The sequence below is a fragment of the Bufo gargarizans genome, chromosome 6 (genome assembly GCF_014858855.1).
Source record: "Bufo gargarizans isolate SCDJY-AF-19 chromosome 6, ASM1485885v1, whole genome shotgun sequence".
Classification (NCBI taxonomy): domain Eukaryota; kingdom Metazoa; phylum Chordata; class Amphibia; order Anura; family Bufonidae; genus Bufo; species Bufo gargarizans.
In genome coordinates, this window is record NC_058085.1 from 361,078,732 (window position 1) to 361,088,316 (window position 9,585).

General features: G+C 47.4%; 1 protein-coding gene across 1 annotated transcript in view; it reads left to right on the forward strand.

The window, feature by feature from the left end:
- Window positions 1-9,585, forward strand: part of LOC122942223 (deleted in malignant brain tumors 1 protein-like) — a 485,901-nt gene that overhangs the window by 366,603 nt on the left and 109,713 nt on the right. The gene's annotated exons all lie outside the window — the stretch shown is intronic.

Here is a 9,585-nt window from a genome sequence, read left to right on the forward strand (position 1 = left end):
TAATGCCTCATCCTTAATTGGATACATCTTTAAGTGGGATCTACTCACAGGGATAATCTACTATATGATTTATACATAAATTTATTGTAACTCAGTTAATGATGATAAGTACTGTATAAAAGCAATAGCAAATTATCAAAATGTTTGTTTCACAAATTTAAATAAAATTACAATTTCAAAATGATTTATTTGTGTGTATATATAGATTTCTAGTTTAGCGATATTTCAATTTACATTAAAAGTTCTATGAAGCATTTTACTACTTGATGTAGAAACATACATGACAGACAATTGCAAGAACTCTACTGTCATATTTCCTACATCCCAATACAAACAATTATGATAAAAAATGAGCACTTGTTATGAGCACTAATGCTGGATATACAGTACAGACCAAAAGTTTGGACACACCTTCTCATTCAAAGAGTTTTCTTTATTTTCATGACTATGAAAATTGTAGATTCACACTGAAGGCATCAAAACTATGAATTAACACATGTGGAATTATATACATAACAAACAAGTGTGAAACAACTGAAAATATGTCATATTCTAGGTTCTTCAAAGTAGCCACCTTTTGCTTTGATTACTGCTTTGCACACTCTTGGCATTCTCTTGATGAGCTTCAAGAGGTAGTCACCTCAAATGGTTTTCACTTCACAGGTGCGCCCTGTCAGGTTTAATAAGTGGGATTTCTTGCCTTATAAATGGGGTTGGGACCATCAGTTGCGTTGAAGAGAAGTCAGGTGGATACACAGCTGATAGTCCTACCGAATAGACTGTTAGAACTTGTATTATGGCAAGAAAAAAGCAGCTAAGTAAAGAAAAACGAGTGGCCCTCATTACTTTGAGAAATGAAGGTCAGTCAGTCAGCCGCAAAATTGGAAAAACTTTGAAAGTAAGGGGTATTTGACCATGAAGGAGAGAGATGGGGTGCTGCTCCAGATGACCTGGCCTCCACAGTCACCGGACCTGAACCCAATCGAGATGGTTTGGGGTGAGCTGGACCGCAGAGTGAAGGCAAAAGGGCCAACAAGTGCTAAGCATCTCTGGACTGTTGGAAGACCATTTCAGGTGACTACCTTATGAAGCTCATCAAGAGAATGCCAAGAGTGTGCAAAGCAGTAATCAAAGCAAAAGGTGGCTACTTTGAAGAACCTAGAATATGACTAGGGATGAGCGAACTCGAACTGTATAGTTCGGGTTCGTACCGAATTTTGGGGTGTCCGTGACACGGACCTGAACCCGGACATTTTCGTAAAAGTCCGGGTTCGGGTTCGGTGTTCGTCGCTTTCTTGGCGCTTTTGTGACGCTTTCTTGGCGCTTTTTGAAAGGCTGCAAAGCAGCCAATCAACAAGCGTCATACTACTTGCCCCAAGAGGCCATCACAGCCATGCCTACTATTGGCATGGCTGTGATTGGCCAGAGCACCATGTGACCCAGCCTCTATTTAAGCTGGAGTCACATAGCGCCGCCCGTCACTCTGCTCTGATTAGCGTAGGGAGAGGTTGCGGCTGCGACAGTAGGGCGAGATTAGGCAGATTAACTCCTCCAAAGGACTTGATTAACTGATCGATCTGCAGCTGTGGATCATTGAGCTGCTGATCCTCAATTGCTCACTGTTTTTAGGCTGCCCAGACCGTTTGTCAGTCACATTTTTCTGGGGTGATCGGCGGCCATTTTGTGTCTTGTGGTGCGCCAGCACAAGCTGCGACCAAGTGCATTTAACCCTCAATGGTGTGGTTGTTTTTTGGCTAAAGCCTACATCAGGGTGAAGCTGTCACACCAAGTGCATTTAACCAGCAATAGTCTGTTCATTTTTTGGCCATATACTACATCAGGGGCAAGCTGCGCCCGTCACCAAGTGCATTTAACCCTCAGTAGTGTGGTTGGTCAAGCTATCACACCAAGTGCATTTAACCAGCAATAGTCTGTTCATTTTTTGGCCATATACTAAATCAGGGGCAAGCTGCGCCCGTCACCAAGTGCATTTAACCAGCAATAGTCTGTTCATTTTTTGGCCATATACTACATCAGGGGCAAGCTGCGCCCGTCACCAAGTGCATTTAACCCTCAGTAGTGTGGTTGGTCAAGCTGTGACACCAAGTGCATTTAACCAGCAATAGTCTGTTCATTTTTTGGCCATATACTACATCAGGGGCAAGCTGCGCCCGTCACCAAGTGCATTTAACCCTCAGTAGTGTGGTTGGTCAAGCTATCACACCAAGTGCATTTAACCAGCAATAGTCTGTTCATTTTTTGGCCATATACTAAATCAGGGGCAAGCTGCGCCCGTCACCAAGTGCATTTAACCAGCAATAGTCTGTTCATTTTTTGGCCATATACTACATCAGGGGCAAGCTGCGCCCGTCACCAAGTGCATTTAACCCTCAGTAGTGTGGTTGGTCAAGCTGTCACACCAAGTGCATTTAACCAGCAATAGTGTGGTTATTTTTTGGCGATATCCCAGTCTAATTCTGTCACTAAATCCATACCGGTCACCCAGCGCCTAAATACTAGGCCTCAAATTTATATCCCGCTAAATCTCTCGTTACCGCTGTCCTGTTGTGGCTGGGAAAGTTATTTAGTGTCCGTCAAAGCACATTTTTTGTTCTGGGTTGAAATACAATTCCCAATTTAGCAATTTCATAATTTTGTGGTTTCTGCTATATCAGAGCTATTTGAAATCTATCCCTAAAAGGGTATATAATATTCAAGGTGCACATAGGGTCATTCAGAATAACTTCACACACACGCTACTGTGCATTTCCAAGTCCAATTCTGTTAGTAAATCCATACCGGTCACCCAGCGCCTAAATACTAGGCCTCAAATTTATATCCCGCTAAATCTCTCGTTACCGCTGTCCTGTTGTGGCTGGGAAAGTTATTTAGTGTCCGTCAAAGCACATTTTTTGTTCTGGGTTGAAATACAATTCCCAATTTAGCAATTTCATAATTTAGTGGTTTCTGCTATATCAGAGCTATTTGAAATCTATCCCTAAAAGGGTATATAATATTCAAGGTGCACATAGGGTCATTCAGAATAACTTCACACACACGCTACTGTGCATTTCCAAGTCCAATTCTGTTAGTAAATCCATACCGGTCACCCAGCGCCTAAATACTAGGCCTCAAATTTATATCCCGCTAAATCTCTCGTTACTGCTGTCCTGTTGTGGCTGGGAAAGTTATTTAGTGTCCGTCAAAGCACATTTTTTGTTCTGGGTTGAAATACAATTCCCAATTTAGCAATTTCATAATTTAGTGGTTTCTGCTATATCAGAGCTATTTGAAATCTATCCCTAAAAGGGTATATAATATTCAAGGTGCACATAGGGTCATTCAGAATAACTTCACACACACGCTACTGTGCATTTCCTAGTCTAATTCTGTCACTAAATCCATACCGGTCACCCAGCGCCTAAATACTAGGCCTCAAATTTATATCCCGCTGAATTTGAATACAATACATTGGGCCAAATAATATATTTGTTGTTGTGGTGAACCATAACAATGAGGAAAACATCTAGTAAGGGACGCGGACGTGGACATGGTCGTGGTGGTGTTAGTGGACCCTCTGGTGCTGGGAGAGGACGTGGCCGTTCTGCCACATCCACACGTCCTAGTGTACCAATTACCTCAGGTCCCAGTAGCCGCCAGAATTTACAGCGATATATGGTGGGGCCCAATGCTGTTCTAAGGATGGTAAGGCCTGAGCAGGTACAGGCATTAGTCAATTGGGTGGCCGACAGTGGATCCAGCACGTTCACATTATCTCCCACCCAGTCTTCTGCAGAAAGCGCACAGATGGCGCCTGAAAACCAACCCCATCAGTCTGTCACATCACCCCCATGCATACCAGGGAAACTGTCTCAGCCTCAAGTTATGCAGCAGTCTCTTATGCTTTTTGAAGACTCCGCTGGCAGGGTTTCCCAAGGGCATCCACCTAGCCCTTCCCCAGCGGTGAAAGACATAGAATGCACTGACGCACAACCACTTATGTTTCCTGATGATGAGGACATGGGAATACCACCTCAGCATGTCTCTGATGATGACGAAACACAGGTGCCAACTGCTGCGTCTTTCTGCAGTGTGCAGACTGAACAGGAGGTCAGGGATCAAGACTGGGTGGAAGACGATGCAGGGGACGATGAGGTCCTAGACCCCACATGGAATGAAGGTCGTGCCACTGACTTTCACAGTTCGGAGGAAGAGGCAGTGGTGAGACCGAGCCAACAGCGTAGCAAAAGAGGGAGCAGTGGGCAAAAGCAGAACACCCGCCGCCAAGAGACTCCGCCTGCTACTGACCGCCGCCATCTGGTACCGAGCACCCCAAAGGCAGCTTCAAGGAGTTCCCTGGCATGGCACTTCTTCAAACAATGTGCTGACGACAAGACCCGAGTGGTTTGCACGCTGTGCCATCAGAGCCTGAAGCGAGGCATTAACGTTCTGAACCTGAGCACAACCTGCATGACCAGGCACCTGCATGCAAAGCATGAACTGCAGTGGAGTAAACACCTTAAAACCAAGGAAGTCACTCAGGCTCCCCCTGCTACCTCTTCTGCTGCTGCCGCCTCGGCCTCTTCTGCTGCTGCCGCCTCGGCCTCTTCCTCCGCCTCTGGAGGAACGTTGGCACCTGCCGCCCAGCAAACAGGGGATGTACCACCAACACCACCACCACCACCTCCGTCACCAAGCGTCTCAACCATGTCACACGCCAGCGTTCAGCTCTCCATCTCACAAACATTTGAGAGAAAGCGTAAATTCCCACCTAGCCACCCTCGATCCCTGGCCCTGAATGCCAGCATTTCTCAACTACTGGCCTATGAAATGCTGTCATTTAGGCTGGTGGACACAGACAGCTTCAAACAGCTCATGTCGCTTGCTGTCCCACAGTATGTTGTTCCCAGCCGCCACTACTTCTCCAAGAGAGCCGTGCCTTCCCTTCACAACCAAGTATCCGATAAAATCAAGTGTGCACTGCGCAACGCCATCTGTAGCAAGGTCCACCTAACCACAGATACGTGGACCAGTAAGCACGGCCAGGGACGCTATATCTCCCTAACTGCACACTGGGTAAATGTAGTGGCAGCTGGGCCCCAGGCGGAGAGCTGTTTGGCGCACGTCCTTCCGCCGCCAAGGATCGCAGGGCAACATTCTTTGCCTCCTGTTGCCACCTCCTCCTTCTCGGCTTCCTCCTCCTCTTCTTCCACCTGCTCATCCAGTCAGCCACACACCTTCACCACCAACTTCAGCACAGCCCGGGGTAAACGTCAGCAGGTCATTCTGAAACTCATATGTTTGGGGGACAGGCCCCACACCGCACAGGAGTTGTGGCGGGGTATAGAACAACAGACCGACGAGTGGTTGCTGCCGGTGAGCCTCAAGCCCGGCCTGGTGGTGTGTGATAATGGGCGAAATCTCGTTGCAGCTCTGGGACTAGCCAATTTGACGCACATCCCTTGCTTGGCGCATGTGCTGAATTTGGTGGTGCAGAAGTTCATACACAACTACCCCGACATGTCAGAGCTGCTGCATAAAGTGCAGGCCGTCTGTTCGCGCTTCCGGCGTTCACATCCTGCTGCTGCTCGCCTGTCTGCGCTACAGCGTAACTTCGGCCTTCCCGCTCACCGCCTCATATGCGACGTGCCCACCAGAAGGAACTCCACCTTGCACATGCTGGACAGACTGTGCGAGCAGCAGCAGGCCATAGTGGAGTTTCAGCTGCAGCACGCACGGGTCAGTCGCACTACAGAACAGCACCACTTCACCACCAATGACTGGGTCTCCATGCGAGACCTGTGTGCCCTGTTGCGCTGTTTCGAGTACTCCACCAACATGGCCAGTGGCGATGACGCCGTTATCAGCGTTACAATACCACTTCTATTTCTCCTTGAGAAAACACTTTGGGCGATGATGGAAGAGGAGGTGGCCCAGGAGGAGGAGGAGGAGGAGGAAGAGGGGTCATTTTTAGCACTTTCAGCCCAGTCTCTTCGAAGTGACTCAGAGGGAGGTTTTTGGCAACAGCAGAGGCCAGGTACAAATGTGGCCAGCCAGGGCCCACTACTGGAGGACGAGGAGGACGAGGATGAGGAGGAGGTGGAGGAGGATGAGGATGAAGCATGGTCACAGCGGGGTGGCACCCAACGCAGCTCGGGTCCATCACTGGTGCGTGGCTGGGGGGAAAGGCAGGACGATGACGATACGCCTCCCACAGAGGAAAGCTTGTCCTTACCCCTGGGCAGCCTGGCACACATGAACGACTACATGCTGCAGTGCCTGCGCAACGACAGCAGAGTTGCCCACATTTTAACCTGTGCGGACTACTGGGTTGCCACCCTGCTGGATCCACGCTACAAAGACAATGTGCCCACCTTACTTCCTGCACTGGAGCGTGATAGGAAGATGCGCGAGTACAAGCGCACGTTGGTAGACGCGCTACTGAGAGCATTCCCAAATGTCACAGGGGAACAAGTGGAAGCCCAAGGCCAAGGCAGAGGAGGAGCAAGAGGTCGCCAAGGCAGCTGTGTCAATGCCAGCTCCTTTGAGGGCAGGGTTAGCATGGCAGAGATGTGGAAAACTTTTGTCAACACGCCACAGCTAACTGCACCACCACCTGATACGCAACGTGTTAGCAGGAGGCAACATTTCACTAACATGGTGGAACAGTACATGTGCACACCCCTCCACGTACTGACTGATGGTTCGGCCCCATTCAACTTCTGGGTCTCTAAATTGTCCACGTGGCCAGAGCTAGCCTTTTATGCCTTGGAGGTGCTGGCCTGCCCGGCGGCCAGCGTTTTGTCTGAACGTGTATTCAGCACGGCAGGGGGCTTCATTACAGACAAACGCAGCCGCCTGTCTACAGCCAATGTGGACAAGCTGACGTTCATAAAAATGAACCAGGCATGGATCCCACAGGATCTGTCCGTCCCTTGTCCAGATTAGACATTAACTACCTCCCCTTAACCATATATTATTGGACTCCAGGGCACTTCCTCATTCAATCCTATTTTTATTTTCATTTTACCATTATATTGCGAGGCTACCCAAAGTTGAATGAACCTCTCCTCTGCCTGGGTGCTGGGCCTAAATATATGCCAATGGACTGTTGCAGTGGTGGCTGACGTGAAGCCTCATTCTCTGCTATGACATGCAGACTGATTCTCTGCTGACATGAAGCCAGATTGTCTGTTACGGGACCTCTCTCCTCTGCCTGTGTGCTGGGCCTAAATATATGCCAATGGACTGTTGCAGTGGTGGCTGACGTGAAGCCTCATTCTCTGCTATGACATGCAGACTAATTCTCTGCTGACATGAAGCCAGATTGTCTGTTACGGGACCTCTCTCCTCTGCCTGTGTGCTGGGCCTAAATATATGCCAATGGACTGTTGCAGTGGTGGCTGACGTGAAGCCTCATTCTCTGCTATGACATGCAGACTAATTCTCTGCTGACATGAAGCCAGATTGTCTGTTACGGGACCTCTCTCCTCTGCCTGGGTGCTGGGCCTAAATATATGCCAATGGACTGTTGCAGTGGTGGCTGACGTGAAGCCTGATTCTCTGCTATGACATGCAGACTGATTCTCTGCTGACATGAAGACAGATTCTCAGTTACGGGACCTCTCTCCTCTGCCTGTGTGTGTGCTGGGCCTAAATATATGCCAATGGACTGTTGCAGTGGTGGCTGACGTGAAGCCTCATTCTCTGCTATGACATGCAGACTAATTCTCTGCTGACATGAAGCCAGATTCTCTGTTACGGGACCTCTCTCCTCTGCCTGTGTGTGTGCTGGGCCTAAATATATGCCAATGGACTGTTGCAGTGGTGGCTGACGTGAAGCCTCATTCTCTGCTATGACATGCAGACTAATTCTCTGCTGACATGAAGCCAGATTGTCTGTTACGGGACCTCTCTCCTCTGCCTGGGTGCTGGGCCTAAATATATGCCAATGGACTGTTCCAATGTTGGGTGACGTGAAGCCTCATTCTCTGCTATGACATGCAGACTAATTCTCTGCTGACATGAAGCCAGATTCTCTGTTACGGGACCTCTCTCCTCTGCCTGGGTTCCGGGGCCTAAATATCTGAGAATGGACTGTTCCAGTGGTGGGTGATGGGAAGCCAGATTCTCTGCTATGGGACCTCTCTCCAATTGATTTTGGTAAATTTTTATTTATTTAATTTTTATTTTAATTCATTTCCCTATCCACATTTGTTTGCAGGGGATTTACCTACATGTTGCTGCCTTTTGCAGCCCTATAGCCCTTTCCTGGGCTGTTTTACAGCCGTTTTAGTGCCGAAAAGTTCGGGTCCCCATTGACTTCAATGGGGTTCGGGACGAAGTTCGGATCGGGTTCGGATCCCGAACCCGAACATTTCCGGGAAGTTCGGCCGAACTTGTTTGTTATGTATATAATTCCACATGTGTTAATTCATAGTTTTGATGCCTTCATAGTCATGAAAATAAAGAAAACTCTTTGAATGAGAAGGTGTGTCCAAACTTTTGGTCTGTACTGTATACTGAATGAATGTTAGTATAAATGGTCATTCCGGATAATCTGCCCATGTAAAGGTGCCACAGATCACTGAATGAATGAGCAAAATACTGAAGGTGAAAAGATTATTTGACCAGACACCTAAATCATCAGACCATGGTCTGCTGACCACAAACACTGAATCTGTATGAGGACAAAAGATGACAGTATCGATGTCAGTAGCCATTGCTTGTCCCCATACAGTACATCGCTGCATGTAAATCCAGCTCTTCATTTCGACTGAGGTGGAGGCAATTATTAGGAAGGAACGGTCCATACCAGAGAATTGGCTGCTTTTGCGGGCAGTGTAAATGCAGCATAACAGCTGCATTATTTTCATAAATGAGTGGCACAGGTGACTATAGAAACTTTGTAATATATCCTATCAAAGAGACATTCTTCCTTGTCTTATTGGGCTCTTATCATGCTCTCTCCTCCTCTTCATTAACAGTAGGACAGTAGGAGAAGGGAAGGGCTGTTAGGGACAGGCAGAGGCAGACTGACCAAGAAACTGCTCTCAATTTACTGCTGGGTTCACATCTAAACTGCTCAGTACTGTTGTATAATGACTTCCATTACTGCTGCTGCTTCTCCAATTCCTGTGTATGGCAGACATGATACCAGCTAGTATCCATCCACCAGCTTAGAGACAAATTTACAAAATAGTATAGAGATTGCAAAGGGGAAAATACACATATGGCGATTTATTCTGAAAAATGAAATATACTTTAATGAGCTTAGTGTGTGTTCAGGTCGAGCACCTACAGATGTAGCAGGGGTAACACACACACTCTTAACTCAAATTTCTTAACTCATCGCATTATTTTGAAACAAAAGCCATTGAAAAGCAATTGCTTAACGCATTTAGTTGCATTTAGTTTAGATAACATGTCTCATAAAGCAGGTGTGTTAACCTTGCTACATCCGTATATGGCAGCTACTGACTTCCCAGGAAGTCATCCTACCCACAAAAGTATTCCTGCACTTTAAGTCCCTGTGAGAAAAGCATATTAGAAATGTTTGCCATTTGTTAGAACTGAGCAGCTGCA